Source organism: Rana temporaria, chromosome 1, assembly GCF_905171775.1.
Source record: "Rana temporaria chromosome 1, aRanTem1.1, whole genome shotgun sequence".
NCBI lineage: Eukaryota > Metazoa > Chordata > Amphibia > Anura > Ranidae > Rana > Rana temporaria.
This window is the reverse complement of record NC_053489.1, coordinates 417710769-417730488: the sequence shown is the minus strand read 5'-3', so window position 1 is coordinate 417730488 and position 19720 is coordinate 417710769.

Sequence of the window (19720 nt, the reverse complement as noted above, 5' to 3'; positions counted from 1 at the left end):
CAATGTATAAACAGCGATCAGTCATTTCCCTAAGTCAGTCCACCCCCCCTTCAGTTAGAACACATCCAGGGAAAATACTTAACCCCTTCCTTGCCACCTAGTGTTAACCCCTTCCCTGCCAGTGGCATTTTTATAGTAATCAATGCATTTTTATAGCACTGATCGCTAAATGCCAATGGTCCCAGAAATGTGTCAAAAGTGTCCGAAGTGTCCGCCATAATGTTGCAGTACCGATAAAAATCGCTGATCGCTGCCATTACTAGTAAAAAAAAAATATTAATAAAAATGCCATAAAACTATCCCCTATTTTGTAAACACTATAACTTTTGCGCAAACCAATCAATAAATGCTTATTGCGATTTTTTTTTATGAAAAATATGTAGAAGAATAAGTATCTGTCTAAACTGAGGAAAAAAATTGTTTTTGTATATATTTTTGGGGGATATTTATTATAGCAAAAAGTAAAAAATATTCATTTTTTTTTAAATTGTCGCTCTATTTTTATTTATAGCGCAAAAACTAAAAACCGCAGAGGTGAGCAAATACCACCAAAAGAAAGCTCTATTTGTGGGAAAAAAAAGGACCCCAAATTTTGTTTGGGAGTCACGTCGCACGACCACGCAATTGTCAGTTAAAGCGACGCAGTGCCGAATCGCAAAAAGTGGCCTGGTCTTTGACCAGCAATATGGTCCGGGGCTTAAGTGGTTAAGCTTGACATAGATGGAACACATTTTAGTCAGTTTCTGATGACCTGGTTGAAATTCAAGCGATGAATGGTCCTTTTGACATCCCCCACCTACCTTTCTTTGATATGAAAACTGTAGGTCGTGAATGGAAAATCCAATCAGATGCAGACACCATTTAGGTATTCTAACAAGTAACAACTGTGGGTGCAGGCTGTCAAAAAAAAGCTGACAGTGGAACATGCTCCATCCACACTATTTTAGCATGAGAGAAATCTAATGCCCTGTACACACGAGCGGAATTTCTATCGGAAAAAAGTTGGATGGTTTTTCCGCTAAAGCTTGGCTTGCATACACATGGTCACACAAAAGTTCTCTAAGAACACGATGATGTACAACACTACGACGAGGCGAGAAAAAGAAATTCAATGCTTCTGAGCATGTGTTGAACTGTTTCTGAGCATGCATGTTTTTTTTCCCGTTGGAATTCCATACAGACAAACGGATTTTCCGACAGGATTTTTTTCCGTCAGAAAAATAGAAAACCTGCTCCTAAACTTTTGCTGGCAGAAATTCCACCAGCAAAAGTCTGATGGAGCATACACACGGTCGGAATTTCTGATGAAAAGCTCACATCAGACTTTTGCTGGTGGAAATTCCGCTCGTATGTATGGGACATTACTATGTATGGTTTAGAAACAGATATCCCTTTGACTAATTATATATATTTAGTGGTGTATAACAAATTTCTTCTTCGTTTTTTACTAGCCCATACGTTTTACTAATATTCTCCACTGTTGGGCAGCAGACAGTGAGGGATATTCCTATAGCACACTTTTAAAGCTCCAAATGCTTAAAGTAGTGAGTGTAAAAAATATTGCGCAAACTAAAATATAGAATATAATATGGATAGGCAGCCAATACACAAAATGTATTTGTGAAAGAATGTAAAAATATAAAGTGTAGCGCCAATGACTCAGCTCTACTCGGGATGCCCCAAATGGAGTAAGACACTCCTGAAAGGAATGAAAAAAACAACGTGTATCCACACAGTAATAGTGGGATAATGTATGGTATCACAAATGTGAAATATCAATCACAAATATAAAAAAGAGAATATTAAATAAACCTGTAAATTCAACAAAGTGCAATACACAAATTCAACCCAACACCATATTGTACATAAATCAATCTGTGTTGTTATGTGTTCATAGAGATCAATCCGGCAATCAAAAAGGTATTTGATAGCAAAAAGAGGAGGTAGCAACTCTCCCAATTTGGCATATGAACCAGACACCCAGCATCAACATAAATTAATATGTGGAAGAATCTCTATATTCCTCTGCAACAGTCTGCATAGAAACAAAAGATGTAAAGTCCGTCCCCCTATCAGTGATGATATACAAGTATAAACTCTTTCCACTCATATGGACTTGAAGAGATGAATATCTTCAGCAACTCATTCCAATCACTTTAGGGAAGGTAGTAAATGGATACTCTTACCAGATTCCAATGACCCACTGCTCATCATACGATGGGTGGGTCTCCAATGCTTGTATGGGCCGATTGCCCTCTCTGGTTATCCTTGCGGTGGTATCCTTCCAAGATTATTTCAAAGCCTATGTGACATCAGGACGGTTGTTGGTGGGAGATTATACTCACAGTCCAGGGGGGTTCGGATGTTTCCAAGGGTGATTGAAAAATCGTGATACAGCCAATAATTGATCATACCAAGGTATGTGAGGAAAAAAGAAAAAAGAAAAAGCTCCTCATAGTGTAAAAAAGTTGTGATTTAATAAAAAACATCAAACTAGTGTCACTACAAAGATCAACACTTTGAATAAAATTGGCAATAAAATTCAGTAGTGAATCCAAAAAAAGGAGAAAACAATCCAACCAGAAAAACGTGCAGCAAAAAATAAAGCTTCAATGCCCTGTGAAAGGCTGAAGGAATCCACAGAGTTTTAGCAGATGGTGGCAATGTGACCTGTATACCCTACCGGTTTCGTCGCAATTGGACTTCTACTGGGGTATACAGGTCACTTTAAAAGACGTCCAAAGACGTCCACTTGCCACTTGAGAGCCGCACTGTTGACGTCTTTTGTCAATAGCGCGGGTCTCAAGTGGTTAAAGAAGAGGAGTAAACCATCAATTGTACAGCTTTTTTTTTTTTGGAGGTGTTTAATAACATGTTACTTTAAAAAATGTTTTTTTAAAACATTTGCTTTCCTTAAGAATTATGAAGCATGCTGATATTGAGGTGGTTAATCCCTTAACCACTGGCTGACCCACCACAGTAATTATACAGTATTGTCACATGATCACAATGTAAATAAAGCTGTTACTAACAGCTCTGCTTTCTATACCAGTGAGCTTTGATTAGCCACAGCTATAACATGGAACCTGAACCAATCACAGCACCCTGTACCATGTGAATAGCTGTAGCGAATCACAGATCACTAGTAATCACAGCTGTTATGAATGTTACCCATTCATGACAGTTGAAAACATTGCTGTTACAATGATCATCCCACCTCCAGCCGAACACAGTGTTTCTCAGGCTTATCATTTTCACTAGCATGCCCGAGAAGCGATCTAACGTCGCGGGCAGCTGGTAACAGAAGCAAGGAGAGACTAGATACTCTCTGATTGCCTCTTTGGCCTTCAAAGATCGGAGCGACATCATGACATTACTTCCGGTCTAGGGCAGAAGTAAACAACTTTATCCACTTATCCACTTTGCAAATGGGTCCCAATTGCAGTGGGACAATACTATTTATTAGCATTGCCCTCACTAAAGATGGCTACAGAGGTCACCAAGTGTTGCAGCATCCAATCGGACAGCTGTTCTCCTAATGACACCTACGAAGGCTTCAGAGTAAAAAATGTACTAGTGTCCTCCATTCCCTCTGTACAGTGGCCAGCCAGTCCTCTCCTTCCTGCTGTCTGGTGTGCACTATAGAACCCAATAGATTTCCATGGTGTTCTACTGCATATGTGCAGACAGCAGGACCTGAACCTGTCATTTAGTGACAGTACTGCTTAGTTCAGCAATCAGTTCCTGATCCAGCAATAACTAAAAATGTAAAGTATTTGTGGCTCTTTTTACCCAATAATGTAACGTGTATAAGCCACAAATAAGTTATTAGTTACAGAGATTTTTTGTGCTGGTAGCTGATTGCCAGGATCTATGGAGATCACTGCAGGCTTTAAGAGATCAGCAGCATTGTCACTAAATTCCAGGTCTCCTCTAGGAATTGTGTATTGCTCTCAACATTGTGTCTCTCTCAGCGCCAGGTATTGGCACCATTTTCGTCAAGCCCAAAGACACTCCTGCATGTGTGATAGCAGTGATGTTTAAATGTAGGCCATCACCATATTCAACAGCCATACCCAGTAAGAAGGAAATCTGCTGCAGCAGGGGAAGTTGTGTTACATAGTTACATAGATGGTAAGGTTGAAAAAAAGACACCAAGTCCGACCTGTGTGTGCTTTTATGTCAGTATTATATTGTATATCCCTGTACGTTATGGTCATTCAGTTGCCTATCTAATAGTTTTTTGAAATTATCTGTGCTCCATGCTGAAACCACTGACTGTGGAAGAGAATTTCACATCCTTACCACTCTAAGGCCCGGTACACACGGGCAAACATGTACGATGAAACCGGTCCGTCGGACCGATTTCACCGTACATGTCTGCCAGAGGGCTTCTGTACGATGGCTGTACTAACCATCGTACAGAAGTTCACGCGTAAACAATATGCGGGGCGTGTCCGCGTCGTCGCCGCGACGATGACGCGGCGACGTGGGCGGGCCTGCCATTTAAAGGCTTCCACGCATGCGTCGAAGTCATTTGACGCATGCGAGGGACGGCGGGCGCTCGGACATGTACGGTAGGTCTGTACTGACGACCGTACATGTCCGAGCGGGCAGGATTCCAGCGGACGGTTTTAAAACACGTCCAGGAATATTTGTCTGCTGGGAAAAGGCCCGGTGGGCAAATGTTTGATGGAATTCGGCCCGCTCGCGCCTACACACGACCGAACATGTATGCTGAAACTGGTCCGCGGACCAGTTTCAGCATACACGTTTGGTCGTGTGTACGGGGCCTTACAGTAAGTAATCCTCTACGCAGTTTAAGGTTAAACGGCTTCTCTTCTAATTTTAGTGAATGGCCACGTGTCTTTTTTAATATCCATTTCACTGAAGAGTTTAATCCCTATTGTGGGGTCACCAGTACAGAATTAGTACATTGAAATCATATCCCCTCTCAAGCGTCTCATCTCCAGAGAGAATAAGTTCAGTGCTTGTAGTCTTTCCGCGTAGCTGAGATCCTCCAGTCCCTTAATTCGCTTTGTTGCCCTTCTCTGGACTCACTCCAGTTCCAGAACATCCTTCCTGAGGACTCGTGGCCAGAACTGGATGGCACACTCCAAGTGCGGCCAGACCAGAGTTTTGTAGATATATCGTTCTCTGTAGTTAATCCCCTTTTTAATGCATGCCAATATTCTGTCAGTGAAGCTAGTAAAACTGTAGCCACATTCCCGACATGTTTCGCAGTAAATGCTAAGTCATGGGATCCCATGACTAAGCATTTACTGCGAAACATGTGGCTACAGTTTTACTAGATTCACTGACTAGAGACGCCGCTGCTGTTTAGACAACTTGCCATTACTGGGAGCCGGGAATCTGGAGTGTGGTGAGCCTATACCAACTGAGCACACACCTCAGGTCCGCCGTGACCACCTAGCACTGCAGAGCCAACTAAACACTGATGTTTGCTGTGATTTGTTTGAAGCTGACTTTTAATTTTTTACATGTGAGTTTAATGAATGAAGTGTTGCTGTGATTTTGAATTAAACTGGTGGTACAATTTTACACTATTGAAGCACTTCTTTTGTTTTCATGTACATTATTGAGGGATTATCACGGTGGTCCAGCTGAGATTCGTTTATCCATTTGTGGGATCATACACAAGTGATTTAGCCTAACACAAGAGTGAAAGGCAAATCCATCTGGTCAGTGCGTTTTTCAGAGGGGAGTTATCACAGCACGGTGGTGAGGTGGAAGGTTCACAGAATAAGGAATTTTCTCATCGAATTTGTTCATCAATTTTTTATGTACTTTATATCTCTTGTCACGTGGTATTTTTGAGTTTATATGTTATTGTTTATTTATTATTATATTAATTAGTGCTGCAATTTTCTCACACCTATTTAGGTTAAGTTTTTTTCATTTTAATTATTCATTCACTAAGTAGCAGCTGTAGTTTATTTCACAGATGGAACTCAACATCGGCAATGCTGCAGCGGCTGCACATGCAGAAAAAGGCCATCAATGAGTACCTGTGTGAGTATAGCACCAGGACAGGGTCAGGGGAGCTTGGCTTCTTGTAGCCATGCCAGTGTCTACTGATCAAGGACTCATGCACTGTCACCATTTGAGGAGGCCACAAGGATGGTGAGCAGTGACAATGCATGCGTCAGTGATACTATCCCTCTTGTCTTCCTGTTGGAACACACGTTTCGTGGAATAATGGACAGGGCACTTGAGGCAGAACAGCGGGAGGAAGAGGAGGACTTCCTTACCTCTCAAGGCCCCCTTTATCCATACAGTATTCCTGCGGGCCCACCAAACACACTGGAAAAAGAGGAGGAGGAGGATTGAGTCAGCATGGACGTGGAGGATAACACTCAGCAGCAGTCTTCAAGGGATGGTTTCAGTCCCCAGAAACCCAAGGCGTTGTACGTGGCTGGGAGGAGGTTGTTACAGATCATGTGATCCTTAGTGACCCAGAGGACTCAGAATCGAATGCCTCTGCAAACTTATGCTGCATGGCCTCCCTGATTCTGCAAAGCCTGCGAAAGGACCCTAGGATTTGTGGTATCAATCAGAGAGATCATTACTGGCTGGCAGCCCTTCTTGATCCACGTTACAAGGATAAGGTTGCAGAACTCATCCTGCCTTCGCAGAGGGAGCAGAGGATGAAACATCTTCAGGAGGCCTTTAAGAAATGTTTGTGCAATGCATTTCCAGACCCTGGGAGGTTACAATTTCCTGGTGCTGGACAACGTGTTGCTGAGGCTTCGTTAAGTCAGAGGAAGATCGGTGGAGAAGGTGGCCAGCTGACCGATGCCATTAGACAATTTTTCAGTCCTCAGCACGAAGGTCTGATCGGTTCAAGAAACCATCGCCAGCGTCTGCATTACATGGTGCAGGAATATCTAGGGGCAAGAGCAGACTTGGAGACCTTTTTAACAGAGCATCCACTGGGTTACTAGGTCTTGAGGATAGACCACTGGCCAGAATTTTCTCAATATGCAATTGAGCTACTGGCCTGTCCTGCATCCAGCATTCTTTCTGAACGCACATTCAGAGCTGCTGGAGGGTTTGTAATGAATCATAGAGTGCGCCTGTCCACAGACTCCGTTGATAGGCTCACATTCATAAAAATTAATCAGTCTTGGATCAGCAGCTATCAAGCCCTTGATGCTGACGTAACTGATTGATTTTTCTATGGATGTGGGATCCCTTGAAGACTACATATGCTGAGTGACTATCCTATTCCTGCTCAATCTTGATGATGCTAGCTTCTAACAATAATTTTGGTTTAGGGCACCACCACCACTGCCCAAGGCCCAATTTTCTGCCCCTGTTTAACAGGGGCATGTAATTCCAATTTTTGATATAATATTTCCCAGCAGGGCCCGTTCCTGTGCCCACCAAGAGTACCTGTGAGGGCTTACAGTGTTGTGGCACCACCACCACCACAGGCCCAATTTGTCTGCCCCTGTTTAACAGGGTCATGTAATTACAATTTTTATTATAGTATTTTCACAGAAAAGCCTGTTCCTGCACTCACCAAGAGTAACTGTGAGGGCTTGCATCAACACCTAAAGCCCAATTTTCTTCAGAGTATATAGGGCAGGCCGTATAGTATATATACTGGTGTTCAGAGTATATAGTGCCTGGTGGCCTGGGGGACCTCCACGCCATTTTTTTTTTAATTTCGGTGCAGGGTTCACTTTAATATCCATACCAGACCCAAAGAGCCTGGTAATGGACTGCCGTTTTTCTCAATGATTTTCATCTACGCTGCAGGACACAACAATACATTACAGCAGTTTTAAATTACTTTTTTCCTTTAGAAATGTCATTTTGCTATGGTATTGTTCTAAACACGGGAAAACTTTACAGGCATACTATAGACACCCAGCAGGCACGATATTTCAAGAAATATTTAATTTGTATTGTTTCACTTTAAGCATTATTAAAATCACTGCCCCCAGAAAAACAGACATTTTTAAAACTTTATTTTGCATTGATATATGTCCCCTGGTGCAGGACCCGTGTCCCCAAACACTTTTTATGGCAAAAAATGCATATAAGCCTTTAAAATTAGCACTTTTAGTTTTTCACATTCGTGTCACATAGACTTTAACGGTGTTTGCGTGTTCGAACAAACTTTTTGGCCCAGATTCCCAGAGAGCAGGCGCACATTACGCCGCCGTAAAGAAAAACCAATGTACGCTACGCCAACGCAGCGCAGAGAGGCAAGCATTGCATTCAGCAAGCTATTGCTCCCAATGCTGCATCAGCGTGGCGTAGGTTTCGAGGGCGCAGGCCGGCGTAGGTGGAAGTGGGCGTGACCCATGAAAATGGGGCGTGACCCCATGCAAATGATGGGCCGAGCGCCAGAAAGATACGTAACATGAACTGCGCATGCGCCGTGATGTGGACGCATCCCCCTGCGCCTGCTCACAACCACGTCGGAACAACTGCCTAAACTACGCCGGATCACTGCGTACGGCGTGCACGTAACCTACGCCCAGCCAGACACACGTCCAATGTAAAATACGCCGGCTTGTGTTTCCTGGTGCAGACCTTTGCATGTCTGCTGCTGGGTTGCACCTCCTTTATGGGGAATAACTTTATGCCGGACGTACAAATTACGTGCACCTCGCGTAGCCTGCGTCAGGCGCACGCAGGTTTGTGAATCGCCGTTTTTCCCTCATTTGCATGTTTAAATGGATAATCAATGGGAGCGGCACCATGCTCCCAGCCTAAATGTACGCCCACCCTACGCAGGCTTAAGCAAGATACGTCGGCGGGGTGTAGCCTGGTTTTAGGCGCATATCTGTTTGTGGGTGTGGCGCACAGATACGAAGGCGCACATTTGCACTTACATCAGCGTAACTTGTTATACGTCGGCGTAAGTGCTTTGTGAATCTGGGCCTTTGTCTGTTCGCATGTTCTGCTGCGAACCGAACTGGGGGGTGTTCAGCTCATCCCTACTGCTAATGATACTGTTTTCATTACTAAAATCTTGTATATAGTCCCTGGTCATCCCTTCCACGAGCTTGCAATCTGTTGAAGTTAGTTAGGCTAACTGGTCTATAATTCCCAGGGATATATCTTGGTTCTTTTTTAAATGGTACATGGTCTTCTAACTGTCCCTATCAGGTAAAATTACCACCCTATCCTTGACTGCTCTGGCCCACACAGGCCCTATAATCTGTGCACTAGCAGCTCAAGCCATCAACCCCCTCACCAGACCTCTGATGAATGGTGGAGGAATGGCTCACCGCTGTGCCCCCAATCCCGCCACCAATGCACCAGTACCAGCATTCCTGAAATCCCACTGTCACTCCATTACCTCTACTGTATGCCCCAACTTCACTCATTATTGCACCAATGGCCATCTTTGTGCTAGCTGTCACTGTGCTAATACTAATTTGTGTACTTACTACCACTGCAGTGACAGTGACATGCCTTTTCATATTCTGTTCACTAAAAAATGGGTACAATTTTGCAAGTAAACTTGAGGCAAGAAAGTCACATATAAAAGTCAACACTTAATTTACTATGATGTTGTGTGAGTTTTATTGATAAGTGGGATAACCCTTTAATGGGCTTTGATCATGCAAATAGACAGCAAACAGTCAGCCAGTACATGGTTAACAAGACAATAAACTCTTTGTCTTATTTCATTGCAAATTTTGTTTTGCCAGTCAAAAATATCAGAATTCTAAAAAGTTTGACAAACAGTTACAGACTGACTGTTTCACAGTAGAAATGTGTGAGACAGTGCAAAATGCTTTGTTTTGCATTGTGCAGCACCAATTGGCACCAATAGATTTATTAAAATAGATTAATTGCTGTAGTTTGAATTTATAGTAAATAAGCTTCCCCTATATGTCTAATATTGTCAATATCCATGAGACAATTTCAGTAAGAAAATATAATTATCATGAGTGTAGAAACAACACAATACAACTGAATTGAATGGATGAACATTAGGTACATTTTGAAAATAGAACTATGAACAAAATAAAATGCAATCTGTCACTAGCAAAAGCACAGCTATTTTTGATTTTCCCATGTGTAAAGTTGTTGTATTGCCTCTTAATCCTGCCAGTAAGTCTGCTGTGTTTGATCTTTCTTTAACAGACCAAGCTGTCCAGCAAAATTGTCACTTAGAGGATTGTGAAAAAGAATTTACAACTGACAGGGGTGCTTACAATGGTCAGATTTTTATTTGTACAGTTAAAACCTTTATTCCAAAAGAAATTAAAAATATGGCTGTAATTGCTTACTAAGTGTTATCTCCAGTTAGGCTTTTAGGACTAGCTCATTTAGCATTACGCCATCCACAGGTTGATAATGCTGCTGCCCAAGGGTGGCTACTTTGCTCAGATACCGTGGAGGAATGAAGTAGCTATCCTAAAGCTGTGTACGCATTCTCAGTCTTTTTTCATTGAATGGAGAAAACTCCCCCTGACGGGACTTTAATGGCCCAAATGACAGAAGAAGTATGAAAGTATACAAAATGTTATTTGAAATATAAAATAATGGGAGGTTCGTGGGCGGAGCCTAGCGGGACGGACATGCCGGGCTAGAGCTCGCCTCCATGCAGAAGAAAACCCGCGGATAACGATCAGAATACCGGGCTTCTCACGAACGTGAGTGCAGACACATCTCCCTAAAAGGTGAGGGAAGCCACCTGAGCAAAAAATGGTACTCGGGGGCGCAAGGAACAAAAATAAAAACAGTACAGGCAGCGGAGCACAGCTGACTAAGAGTCCAGCCAAGAAGGCGCCTGTCTCCTCAGAGAAAATCACCTCAGAGAAGGGGACAAAGCGAGTGACAAAGCCAGCTAAACTTATGGCTTCACACAGTGCATTAAATTCAGAGAGTGAGGAAGAGGAGGTCAAAGAAAGGTCACAAGCCATAAGCCAGGGCTCAGCAGTCCCCTCAGAACTAATGAAGCAATTTGAAAGAATGCTTCACAAAGCCTTGAAAAACACCTCAGACCAAATAACTGCCAGTCTCACAAAAGAGATCAGAGAGATTGGATATCGCACAGAAGCTTTGGAGACTAAAGTGGAAGAAATAGAAATGTATACACAAGATTGCCTGTCAGAAATAGACTCTCTTAAAGAAGAAAATGCAACGCTGCAGAATAGGCTGGAGGATTTTGAAAACCGCGCTAGGAGGTCCAATATTAGACTTAGAGGGATCCCAGAATCAGTCATAGACCTACAAGCCACCGCATTGGCTTTATGCCAAGAACTTCTACCTGGAATAGTGGTAGAAAGACTGGAAATGGATAGAATCCATAGGGCACTCACCCCCAGGAAAACTAATGGTCCTCCCAGGGACATAATAGCTAAGTTCCACTTTTACAAAACAAAGGAACAAATAATGGAGGCTGCCAGAGATAAGAAGAATTTATAATTTCAAGGGCATGAGTACCAGATTTTTGTGGACATATCACAAATTACTATTGCTAAAAGAAGGGCCATGAAACCCCTCCTATTGGAACTGCAGCATCACAATATAAAGTACCAATGGGGTTTCCCCTTCTCCCTGAGATTCACCTATAAAGGAACAAAAATTGTTTGTAGGACACCGGACCAGTTACACCAAGCCCTGCTGGATTTCAAGATTATAGAAAAACCCTCTACAGCAAATACTGCGCGCAGAAGATCAGCATCTACCTCTCCACACAACAGTCCATCTCACCAAGAGCATAACAATGGCATACAACAGACGCACAAACGAGGCAGATTCGTCGCTCAAGCTCAGGACCAGGAAGACACAATGGACTGAACTCCCTTTGCAAGCAGCTACTAATTTTTCTTTTTCTTTACCCATAGCTACATAATTACCCTGAACTTCTCGATCTCCCTGGAGATGAAGTATTTCTATTTTTTTTTCATTTATTTTATTTATGTTCTGTCAGCATTCAAATCCTTCACTCCCAAAAGTAGTCACATGGGTAAATGCATATTTTTTCAGTGCCTAAGTTTAACGCCAATCTACAGATAGATTTTTCCCCCACCCCATTTTTGCTACCTCCAAAGCAAGTTCCCTGGAAACACTTAAATTATATCAATTTTTGGCAAAAATTTAAGACAACTTGTCTCCTTTTCCTGATAAGAAAATTGAAGAAATTAGACCACATTATCCTGTCACGTGCTTTGCCCACTCTCCATCAAATCTACCACCAAACTCAATTTGCATTTGACTTGTAAGTCAAAGCTAACATACCTCGTTGTCATTAGTTAGGACATCACCCTTGCCCCCCCATACGTCTTATAGGGCGTGCCCTGACGCAAAGCCAGAATGCCCAATCCAAAACAAAATTATTAACAATAGCTTTACATACGTATCCATAAGGATACGCATAATAAACTCCAGTATGCGGGCCTCCAATGCATGGATAGTACACGTGCCTCACTAAGCTCTCCTCTGGTTCTCGCAATAATATGCAGGGATTAGACGAGGGCTCCCTTCCCCCTGGTGGGGGAGCAATCCTCCCATCACGGGTCTTACTTGAATGCTCACTTAGTAAGCTGATGCTTAAAGATTTAAAACCTAGTAATGTCTCTCGTTTTCTTTTTAAGGTTTTTTTCTCTCAATCCTTCCCTATTCCTCCTCCCCATCTGTCTGCGTGGAGTGGGCCGGGAGAACGCTGCTCATGGAAATACGGTAAGAATTGCATGTTGGTTTGGCTGCCATGGCTCCGCTGAATATACTGTCACTTAACGTGCAAGGCCTAAACACACCACAAAAGCGCACAAAGGCATTCAGATACTTCCAGGCCAAGAAAGCGCATGTAATTTGCCTACAAGAAACTCACTTCACTCCTACTGCTACCCCTAAATATTATAACGCATCCTATCCACAAGTATACACAGCATCCGCCTCTGTTAAAAAGAGAGGTACCTTAATAGCATTCCACAAGACTACAGTAGGTGTTTGTGATATTGTGTTTTTAGCACGACAGCATCGCGCTGATTCTCGGCGACATGGTGCCGAGATCTCGCCGACATCTCGCACTCACTGGAATAGTGACAGCACATCCCAGCAAGCGCGTCATAGAAGCGACGGGGGATCCGACTTGGATTCCCGCCAATTCTACACGTGTGCGGCGTTTGTTATGAATCCTGAGGGGGAAGTCCCCGCCGGATTTTAAATAAAAATCTGGCATGGGTTCCCCCTCAGGAGCATACCGGGCCCTTAGGTCTGTTATGGGTTGTAAGGAGAGCCCCCCTACGCCGAAAAAAACAGCGTAGGAGGTCCCCCTACAATCCATACCAGACACGTATCCAAAGCACGCTACCCGGCCGGCCAGGAAGGGAGTGGGGACGAGCGAGCGCCCCCCCTCCTGACCCGTACCAGGCTGCATGCCCTCAACATGGGGGGGTTGGGTGCTCTGGGGCAGGGGGGCGCACTGCGGCCCCCCCACCTCAGAGCACCCTGTCCCCATGTTGATGAGGACAGGGCCCCTTCCCGACAACCCTGGCTGTTGGTTGTCGGGGTATGCGGGCGGGAGGCTTATCGGAATCTGGGAGCCCCCTTTAATAAGGGGCCCCCCAGATACCGGCCCTCCACCCTAAGTGAATGGATATGGGGTACATCGTACCCCTAACCATTCACCTGTAGGAAAAATGTCAAAGTTAATAAACACACCACACACAGGTTTTTAAAATAATTTATTTTTCTGCTCCGGAGGCTCCCCCTGTCTTCTTTATTAGCTCTTTTACCAGGGGGAGCTTCTTCTTTGACGTCTTCGGGTGGGTGGGGGCCGCCGTCTGGTTCTCTTCCACCGCGTCTTCGCGGGGGGGATTCTTCTTCCGCTATCCCGACGGGTCTTCTCCGCTATCCGGGGGGTCTTCTCAACTCTCCGGGGGTCTCCTTCTATGTTCGCCGCTCTCCGCTGTTGACTCGGCGCACCCTGGTTCTTCCTCTCGCTGTCCGATGCCTTCTTCTTCCGTGCTGTACGTCTTCTTCTCCTTCCGTGCTGTGAGTTCTTCTTCCGTGCTGTGACGTCATGTTCTTCACTTCTCTTCTTCTCCCGATGTTGACACGTCGCCTTTCCTCGCTGCAATGACGGGTGCGCGGCTTGCATCGGATTTATATAGACCTCACAATCCCATCATGCTCTGGTACCTACCCATGTGATACCTACCCACGTGGGTAGGTATCACATGGGTAGGTACAGAGCATGATGGGACTGTGAGGCCTATATAGGTCCGATGCAAGCCGCGCATCCGTCATTTCAGCGAGAAGAGCCGGCGTGTCAACATCTGGAGAAGAGAAGAAGATGACGTCACAGCCCGGAAGAAGAAGAATACGTCACAGCACGGAAGAAGACGATAGACGTTCAGCGCTGAAGGAGAAGGCACCGGACAGCTGGAGGAAGAACCGGGGTGCGCCGAGTCAACAGCGGAGAGCGGCGAACATAGCAGAAGACCCCCGGAGAATGAAGAAGACCCCCCGGATAGCCGAAGAAGACCCCCCCGGATAGCGGAAGAAGAAGCACACCACCCCCCGCCGAAGACGTCGGAGGAAACCCGCCGAGGAGTGGGCGCTTTTATAAAAGCGACCACCCCGGCGGTGGAAGAGAACCGGACGGCGGCGAAGAGCGGCCACCACCCGAAGACGTCAAAGAAGAAGCCCCCCTGGTAAACAGAGCTAAAGAAGACAGGGGGCGGCATTCGGAGCAGACTAATAAATTATTTTAAAAACTCTTGTGTTGTGTTTATTGACTTTAACATTTTTCCTCCAGGTGAATGGGTAGGGGTACGATGTACCCCATATCCATTCACTTAGGGTGGGGGGCCAGTATCTGGGGGCCCCCTTATTAAAGGGGGCTCCCAGATTCCGATAAGCCTCCCGCCCGCATACCCCGACAACCAACGGCCAGGGTTGTCGGGAAGGGGCCCTGTCCTCATCAACATGGGGACAGGGTGCTCTGGGGTGGGGGGGCCCCGCAGTGCGCCCCCCTGCCCCAGAGCACCCAACCCCTCCATGTTGAGGGCATGCAGCCTGGTAAGTCTCAGGAGGGGGGGGCGCTCGCTCATCCCCACTCCTTTCCTGGCCGGCCGGGTAGCGTGCTTTGGATACGGGTCTGGTATGGATTGTAGGGGGACCCCCTACGCTGGTTTTTCGGCATAGGGGGGGCTCTCCTTACAACCCATAACAGACCTAAGGGCCCGGTATGCTCCTGAGGGGGGAACCCATGCCGTATTTTTATTTAAAATCCGGCGGGGACTTCCCCCTCAGGATTCATAACAAACGCAGCACACGTGTAGAATTGGCGGGAATCCAAGTCGGATCTCCCGTCGCTTCTATGACGGCTTTGTCTCTATCGCGGCAAGCCAGCTCGGCGCTGGCTCCGGCGATGGGGCTCGTAGGTGCTCAATCTCGCCGAGAAAGGGAGCGAGATTGACACAATATCGCGTGCACCTACTGTACACCATTCACTTTGAAAACAGAAATCAAAGATCCAGAAGGCCGTTACATAATCCTAACTGGGTATAGCATGGACACGGCAGTGACTATAGTGTCTTATTACGCTCCTAACATTAACCCTTTGTCATTCATGTCATATCTCTTCCAAGCTATTGAAGCACATAAAGTGGGATCCCTATTCGTATGCGGAGACTCCAACCAGGTCCTCCTGCCTTTCCTGGACAAAACGCCCTATTCCCCTCCGAAAAACCAAGCTAAATGGAATTTTGCTAATCTTCTAGCCAAATACAAATTAGTAGACACATGGAGAGAAACTAACCCAACGAAACGTAACTACACGTATTTCTCTAATCCTCATCAATCATTTAGTCGCATAGACCACATATTTTTAACAACTGGAATGCTGCCGGAGGTACTAGCCTCCAGCATTATTCCCATTCCCTGGTCAGATCACAATGCGGTACTCACCACAATAGCATCAGCGATCCCTAAAAATCACGACCCAACTTGGTATCTCCCTGAAATACTGCTCAAACATCCAACTTACTGCTTAGTAATTGAAAGAATATCTAGAACTAAATGCGACCCCAGAAATCTCCCCGCTAACACTCTGGGAAGCTCACAAGCCAGTGTTGAGAGGGACCCTCCAACGGCAACTGGGAATCCTTAAGCGTGATCGTAAACAATTCGCAAAAAATCTAGAAACAGAACACAATTTAGCATTCTTGGCCTTCCAACAGAATCACACCCCCAATTCTAAAGCGCGTCTCGATAAAGCGCGATTAGAATACGATCTATTCCTCACTGACTCTGCAGATAAAACATTACTTAGGTCCAAACACGCGTTTTATAAAAATGCCAACAAACCAGGAACAAACTTAGCAAGAGCACTAAACTCTATCAATAAAACCTACAATCCAATAAGATTAAAAATTGCAAATAAAAATATCTCCAGCAATCCAATCAAGATAGTGCAAAAATTCAGCTCCCACCTAAAGAAACTATACTCGGAAACAAACTCGTTCAACGAAACAGAGGCTAACTCCTTTTATTCTCAAATCAAATTACCGCAATTAAATGAAACCCAAAAATCACAGCTAGACGAGACAATAACTCAAGAGGATGTAGCAACAGCCATCAAAGATCTTAAATTAAACAAACGACCTGGACCAGATGGGTTCTCAGCTAGATATTACAAAACCTTTATAGATCTAGTCTCCCCAAGGTTGGCAGATGCTTTCAATGACCTGTTAAAACAAAAATCCTTCAGGCAAGAATCGCTAATGGCCACAATTTGTATGATCCCTAAACCGCTTACTGACACTACTCTCAGCGAAAACTACCGCCCAATATCTATGCTGAACACAGACATTAAATTGCTAGGCAAAATACTAGCACAACGTCTAAACAAATTCATTGGATCCCTGATCCATCGAGATCAGGTGGGGTTTATGCCCAAGAGACAGGCGGGGGATAATATACGGAGGGCAAACTTAATAGCATACATCGCCAAAAAGAGAGGAATCCCAGCGTGTTTTGTCTCCTTAGATATAAAGCAAGCTTTCGATTCAGTTTCTTGGTCATATTTAGAATATAATCTGCAGACATGGGGATTTGGTCCCAATTATATAAGGTGGGTCCTGGAGCTTTATAAAAACCCTAAAGCTTACGTAAAATACGCGGGGTACAAATCGGATACTTTCAACTAGGGTTGTCCCGATACCACTTTTTTAGGACCGAGTACAAGTACCGATACTTTTTTTCAAGTAGTCGCCGATACCGAATACCGATACTTTTTTTAAATGTGTCCCCAAATGCAGCCATGTCCCCCCCATATGCAGCCATGTCCCCCACATATGCAGCCATGTCCCTCTAGCCATGTCCCTCACATATGCAGCCATGTCCCTCTAGCCATGTCCCTCACATATGCAGCCATGTCCCTCTAGCCATGTCCCTCTAGCCATGTCCCTCACATATGCAGCAATGTCCCTCTAGCCATGTCCCTCACATATGCAGCAATGTCCCTCTAGCCATGTCCCTCACATATGCAGCCATGTCCCTCTAGCCATGTCCCTCACATATGCAGCCATGTCCCTCACATATGCAGCAATGTCCCTCTAGCCATGTCCCTCACATATGCAGCAATGTCCCTCTAGCCATGTCCCTTGATGTGGCGGTGCGATGCGGCGGCAGCGGCGGGGGGGAAAGGGGGGGGAAAGTATTCTATTTAGGTATCGGGGGTATTTGCGCGAGTACGAGTACTCCCGCAAATACTCGGTATCGGTCCCGATACCGATACTGGTATCGGTATCTGGACAACCCTACTTTCAACGTACAAAGAGGTATGAGACAGGGTTGCCCATTATCTCCATTATTGTTTGCCCTCCTTGTAGAACCCCTCGCCCAAAAGATCAGATCCGATCCTACAGTCCTAGGCATAGATTTGGGTGGTATCAAACACAAGATATGTTTATACGCAGACGACATTCTTCTATTTCTCTCATCGCCCCAGGTTTCAGGCCCCAATCTAATCCCAATTCTGAACCAGTTTGCGTCTTGTACGGGTCTCGCAATAAACCCCAAAAAATGCCGGGCCTTAAATATCTCGCTCTCATCCACAGAATTAAGTGCCGCAAAATCAGGTCTTCCTTTTGAATGGCCAGTAAAAAGCATTCCATATTTAGGAATTCACCTGACGGCAGATATATCTGACTTATTCTCACATAATTATCCTTCTCTCCTAAAACAAATAACAAGCCTCTTGAAATCTTGGACCCAACTCCCACTGTCCTGGTTTGGGAAAATAAATGCCATCAAAATGACAATACTTCCAAAATTTCTTTATCTCTTCAGAGTACTTCCCATCCCAATACCGGCTTACTATCTTAGAATAGTCCAAAGAAGAATTTCTTCCTTCATCTGGGGCGCCTCTAAACCTAGAATTAAACCCCACACCCTTCACCTTCCCAAAGTCAATGGAGGACTTGGGTATCCCAACTTTTTGCTTTATTATCAAGCTGCACAATTAGCAAATCTAACAAAATACCACGCAAAACAAGAATCACCTCTTTGGGTAGCTATAGAAGCGCTAGAAAGTGACCCCATACCAATATCTAACATACTTTGGATCACTCCAAAACTACGTAAACATATAAGCAATCCCATCATTAAACACTCGCTATCCTTATGGGACAAAGTCAAAAATAAAAACCGCCTGCAATCCCCACTAACACCATTACTTTCATTCTTCAAGAATCCGGCATTTTACCCAGCATGGGTCTATCCAGGCACATTCAAAGAATGGGTGAAAAAAGACTGCATTCAAAAATACAAATTTCTAGATTCTTCATCCATCATTCCCTTTCCAACTTTACGCAAAACATACGGTATCCCACAAAGTGAGCTATTTAGGTACCTGCAAATAAAAAACTTTTTCCAACCCCCGGCAGATGCTTCTACTTCATCTAATTATCGGTCTTTGAATCCATATGTAAAAAAGATCCACATGCAAGAAGCTTGATATCTACTCTCTGGGCCAGATCCACAAAAGAGATACTCCGACTTAACTGCTGTTCAGTCTGTGTGTAACTTTGGAAACGATCCTCAAAAGGCTTTTTCCAAAGTTAGGCAGAAGATCCGGCATGTGTAATTGAATTACACTGCCGAATCTTAGGATGCAGTACCGCATCCGCCGCTGGGGGCATTTCGAGTCGAAATGCCGTTTCTAGTATGCAAATTAGCACTTAAGGCGATCCACAAAGCTTTCCAGCTTCGTTTTTGCGCTGTAAGTGTTATTTTGCAAGTGTAAAATTAGGGCTGGTTCTACAAAGTGTAAACTAGTCACACCTTGTAAAAGCCCATTCCAGCGACGGCATTTGGTATGCTTTCCCGAGGGAGAACTCCACGGCAATTTGTAAAAACAAAACCGGCATGGGTTCCCCCCCAGGAGCATACCAGGCCCTTAGGTCTGGTATGGGTTGTAAGGGGACCCCCCCTACGCCGAAAAATTGACGTAGGGGGTCCCCCTACAATCCATACCAGACCAGAATCCAAAGCACGCTACCCGGCCGGACAGGAAAGGAGTGGGGACGAGCGAGCGCCCCCCCCCTCCTGAGTCGTGCCAGGCCGCGTGCCCTCAACATGGGGGGGTTGGGTGCTCTGGGGCAGGGGGGCGCACTGCGGGCCCCCCCACCCCAGAGCACCCTGTCCCCATGTTGATGAGGACAGGACCTCTTCCCGACAACCCTTGCCATTGGTTGTCGGGGTCTGCGGG